Source organism: Triticum aestivum, chromosome 6B (assembly GCF_018294505.1).
Source record: "Triticum aestivum cultivar Chinese Spring chromosome 6B, IWGSC CS RefSeq v2.1, whole genome shotgun sequence".
Lineage (NCBI taxonomy): Eukaryota > Viridiplantae > Streptophyta > Magnoliopsida > Poales > Poaceae > Triticum > Triticum aestivum.
Genome location: NC_057810.1, coordinates 705,518,849 through 705,524,848, shown reverse-complemented (window position 1 = coordinate 705,524,848; position 6,000 = coordinate 705,518,849).

Below are 6,000 nucleotides of genomic sequence, written 5' to 3'. Positions count from 1 at the left end.
TGAAACTAGTATTATTGAAACCGTAACCCCGGAGGAATACATAAGGGACACTTTCCAGAATGTTCCATACTCCGAAAAGGAATAGGTATGTGGTACGGTAAGTAGACCGACTCCAAAACAACTCCAATGGCAATTTTTATCAGTTTTAGATTATTTAAGAATTTTAGGCAAGAAGAGGTAGTCCGAAAGGGACACGAGGCTCCCACGAGAGTGGAGGGCGCCCCCCTGTAGGGCGCGCCCCCTGTCTCGTGGGCACCTCGTGTGCCTCCCGGACTCCGTTTTCTTGCACGTTACGTATTTTGGTCGGTAAAAATTCATTATATATACTCCCGAAGGTTTTGACCATGGTATCATGCAGATATCCTCTGTTTTCGTTTCGAGCTGTTTCTGTTTCAGATCTAAGAGCATCATGTCGTCTCCAAGCGCTCCCAAGGACAAGTTTTTCGAGAGGGTTATCAACCCCTATCTTGCGGAGGTGCTACAACACCCTCAAACCATTGAGATGCGTGAGGGGGTGCTGCACATCCGCGATGTGGAGGGACCAAGGCATACCGGGAGCGTGGAGACAAAGCTCGAAGCCGTGGAGCAGCAAGTTTTCAAGTGCCAAGGGATGGTGGAGCGTGGACTCAACGCCAACCAGATGATGATCACGGAGTTCACCCATAACCACAAGCTGGATGCCAAAGTCATTGGGGAGACCATCTTCAAGCTTCAAGAGAAAATCGAGCACCTCCAAGCCCAGATCTATGACCTGCAGAACCAGAACTGTGAGTATGAATATAGATTCAAGAGGATGAGTTTGGCTGCAGATTTAAGGATCCCGGAGACTCGATCGTCCTTCTATGATGGAGAGCCTATGCCTTGGAAGACGGACGACAAGTCTACATCATCAACAACTCCTACTTCACCACCTCCGAGGACATAATCACATGGGTATGGGCACTCCCCTTGGGAACTGCCAAGCTTGGGGGAGGTGCCCCGGTATCGTATCACCATCACACTCCTATCTTTACCGCTTTATTTAGTTCGACCCTTTTAGTAGTATCTTGATCTAGTAGATTGAAGTTTTGATATCAAGTAGTTTTGAGTTCTGCTTTGTGATCTCTTTATGTAATCGGGTCCGTTAGCTATTTATAATAAAGATTAGTGTTGAGTCAAGGGCTTTGCTATGTGCTATGATCTTGAGAAAGTAGAAAGAATAAAAGATTTCATATTGATCTTATGGATAGTGATAACTTCACACATAGAAAGTATGAGGCATAAAAATTGTTGGGAGTTGATGAACGTAGCCTTGGTCATCGTTGCAATTAATAGGAAGTGATAAGGAAAGAGGGGTTCACATATAAATACACTATCTTGGACATCGTTATGATTGTGAGCACTCATTAAGTATGACATGCTAAAAGAGTTGACGTTGGGCAAGGAAGACAACGTAATGGTTTATGTTTTCTCACATCTCAGTTAAAGTATATTGTCATTGACCTTCCAAACATGTTGAGCTTGCCTTTCTCCCTCAAGCTAGCCAAATTCCCAGCACCAAGTAGAGATACTACTTGTGCTTCCAAATACCCTTAAACCCAGTCTTACCATGAGAGTCCACCATATCTACCTATGGATTGAGTAAGATCCTTCAAGTAAGTTGTCATCGGTGCAAGCAATAAAAATTGCTCTCTAATTATGTATGACTTATTAGTGCAGAGAAAATAAGCTTTGTACGAACTTGTTGTGGAAGTAATAAAAGCGACGGACTGCATAATAAAGGTCCACATACAAGGGGCAATATAAAGTGACATTCTTTTGCATTAAGATTTTATGCATCAACCCTAAGCGCGCATGACAACCTTTGCTTCCCTCTGCGAAGGGCCTATCTTTTACTTTATGCTTGAGTCAAGGTGATCCTCACCTTTCCCTTTTTCATTTTATCCTTTGGCAAGCTCCTCGTGTTTGACAGATCATGGTATATATATCCAATTGGATGTTCGTTAGCATGGGCTATTATTGTTGACATCACCTAAATGTGAATACGTTGGGAGCTACACAATAAGCCCATATCTTTCTCAGTGTCCGGATGAACCTCCATAACCACAAGTATTGCGTGAGTGTTAGCAATTGTAGAAGACTATATGATAGTTGAGTATGTGGACTCGCTGAAAAGCTCTATTGTTGACTCTTTCTGATATTGTGATAAATTGTGATGACTTCAATGACTGAGATTATGGTTTGTTAGTTCTCAATGAAGTTTTTCAACCATACTTGAAATTGTGAATTGATTGTCACTTGAGCATAAGAAATCATATGATAGAATCTACAATATGTTGCTGCTATTAGAATGATCATGATGCCCTCATGTCCGTATTTTATTTTTTTCGACACCTCTATCTCTAAACATGTGGACATATTTTTCGATTTTGGCTTCCACTTCAGGACAAGCGAGGTCTAAGCTTGGGAGAGTTGATACGTCCATTTTGCATCATGCTTTTATATCAATATTTATTGCATTATGGGCTGTTACTACACATTTTATCTCAATACTTATGGCTATTCTCTCTTATTCTACAAGGTTTACCATGAAGAGGGGGAATGCCGGCAGCTGGAATTCTGGCTGGAAAAGGAGCAAATATTGGAAACCTATTCTGCACAACTTCAAAAGTCCTGAAACTCCACGAAACAACTTTTTGAAATTTATAAGAATTTCTGAGCGAAAAAAATAGGCCAAGTGGCCCACACCCTGTCCAGAGACAGGGGGCGCGCCCCCCTATAGGGCGCGCCCACTATCTCCTGGGCCCCCTAGTGGGCCTCTGGCGTCCATCTTCTGCTATATCATCACTTTTACCCTGGAAAAAATCATGGGCAAGATTACGGGATGAAACTCCGCTGCCACGAGGCGGGACCTCGGCGGAACCAATCCAGGGCTCTGGCAGAGCTGTTCTGCCGGGGACACTTCCCTCCGGGAGGGGGAAATCATCACCAACATCATCACCAACGATCCTCTCATCGGGAGGGGGTCAATCTCCATCAACATCTTCGCCAGCACCATCTCCTCTCAAACCCTAGTTCATCTCTTGTATCCAATCTTGTATCCAAAACCACAAATTGGTACCTGTGGGTTGCTAGTAGTTTTGATTACTCCTTGTAGTTGATACTTATTGGTTTACTTGGTGGAAGATCATATGTTCAGATCCTTAATGCATATTATTACACCTCTGATTATGAACATGAATATGCTTTGTGAGTAGTTACGTTTGTTCCTGAGGACATGGGTGAAGTCTTGCTATTAGTAGTCATGTGAATTTGGTATTCGTTCGATATTTTGATGAGATGTATGTTGTCTTCTCCTCTAGTGGTGTCATGTGAACGTCGAGTACATGACACTTCACCATTATTGAGCCTAGAGGAGGGCATAGGAAAGTAATAAGTAGATGATGGGTTGCTAGAGTGACAGAAGCTTAAACCCTAGTTTATGCGTTGCTTCGTTAGGGGCTGATTTGGATCCACATGTTTCATGCTATGGTTAGGTTTACCTTAATACTTTTGTTGTAGTTGCGGATGCTTGCAATAGGGGTTAATCATAAGTGGGATGCTTGTTCAAGTAAGGGCAGTACCCAAGCACCGGTCCACCCACATATCAAATTATCAAAGTACCGAACGCGAATCATATGAGCGTGATGAAAACTAGCTTGACGATAATTCCCATGTGTCCTCGGGAGCTCCTTTATCATTATTAGAAGTTGTCCAGGCTTATCCTTTGATACATAAAGGATTGGGCCACCTTGTTGCACCTTATTTACTTTGTTTACTTGTTACTCGTTACTATTTATCTTATCACAAAACTATCTATTATCTACAATTTCAGTGCTTGCAGAGAAAACCTTACTGAAAACCGCTTATCATTTCCTTCTGCTCCTCGTTGGTTTCGACACTCTTACTTATCGAAAGGACTACGATAGATCCCCTACACTTGTGGGTCATCAGGGCACCCATGCCCCACCTCCCCCTCCCCCGCTTGCCCCGGCCGTGGAGATTCCGCCGGAGGTGCAGGCGCTACGTCAGGAAGGGCACCCCGACGACTCTCCGGGTTTCCTCGTCGTCATCGTCGCGTCGACGGAGCCCGGCCTCGTGCCTCCGCCGGAGCTGAGAGACCCGGAGGACCCGGAGGACACGCCGGGCTTGATGGAGACCCTCCACGAGTCTGCTGCGGCGGCTGAGGAGGAGGACGACGACCTCGCATTTCTGGACGACATGAGCAGCGACAGCAGCAATGGCGGCGGCGAAGGTGGCGGCGGCATGGGCGCGGTCATCGATGTCGTGTCGAATGATGAGGACGCAGTTTAGGGTTTATTTTATGGTTTTTTATTATGTCAAGAATATATGTATGATATAATTAAGTTTGAATGAAGTTTGTCTGTTTGACTATTATGTGTTGTTCAAATATTTGGATGAAAAAATAAAGAAACTCTAGGTTTAAGAACGCTTTCGCCCGGTAAAAAAGTCATAAAATGTTAACGAAAAAAGTAATAATCAAATTTGCAAAAAAATACACAAGCAAAAATCTAGTAAAAAATGATAACATAAACAGTTTTGTAAAAATAGTTAGAAAAAATAATGCAAACTGGCATGGGTGCTGTCGAGGGTGATGCCAACGTGTGGAAAAAGTTTCGTGCCATTTGGCGGAGTAAAAAGAAGTAGTCGGGAATCCCCTCCGGTAGACCGAAAAGAAGATGGTTGCACTGGGGGTATGTGATCGCATGCATGCAATTGCACCAAAATGGGCAGACATGCGGGCACGGCCTACGTAGGGCCCCATGGAAGATTGGAACGAAAATGGACACAAAACGAACGTTGCGTCACGTCCGGCCAGTGTTTTACGGCATTTTCACGAGGAAAATCCTAAGGAATGCATCGAGCGTCGGAAAATTATGCAAACTGGTGTGGGTGCTGTCGAGGGTGATGCCAACGTGTGGAAAAAGTTTCATGCCATTTGGCGGAGTCAAAAAATGTAGTCGGGAACCCCCCTCCGGTAGACCGAAAAGAAGCTGGTTGCACTGGGGGTACGTGATCGCATGCATGCAATTGCAACCAAATGGGCAGACATGCGGGCACTGCCTACATAGGGACCCACGTAAGGTTGGAACGAAAACGGACACAAATGAACGTTGCCTCCGAATAGCCCGGATCATTGCAGCGTCACTGTGTGTGATTATTGACTTCGGCTTCACCTGACACTTTGCCTTCAGAAATGTCTGCAGAAGCCACACGTATGTCCCTTCCGTCTCATCAGCAATGATGGCACAACCAAACACTGTGGTGCAACGGTGGTTGTTAACTCCGACAAAGGGGACGAATGGCATACCATATCTGTTCATCTTATACGTGCTATCAAACACGACCACATCTCTGTAGTCCTGATAGTCCCTCCGCGACTGTGCATCGCACCAGAACATACTCTTCAGTCGCCCTTCCTTGTCAAGCACATGCTCAAAAAAACTCAGGGTCCTTCTCCTTCCTGCTTCTCATAATGCCAACTGTCGTCTCTGCATCACCCTTTGCAATGAGCTTCATTTTTTCTCTGCACCAAAGATTGTAAATATCTCTCCTGATAAGCCCGCACTTATTGTACGAACCGTATCTACTGATGAAGTTATCCATTATAATATGATTTCTTATCCCGGCTACTTCCATCGCCAATATCTCAGCCCTCTGGCCATCTCCAATCCGTCTGTGTGACCACAAAAAACAAACCTCGTCGGGCCGAGCCATCGCGTGGTTGTGATCATCCACGAATGACGCGACGAACCAAACTCCACGTTCTCTGTCCAGCTTCACCATCATATGTGCACCGTAGTTGCAACGAGTCCCCGGTCTAAGCCTGCGCTTGCGGCCCTCCATGGTTATGAACTTGCTCTGCCTTCTCCCTGCCCTGCAGCAAAGAAACCGCCGGTACCGTATCATTCCTACAGCACCTCGTTTCACCTTCTGTTTCCTGATGCCAAACCCGTGCTC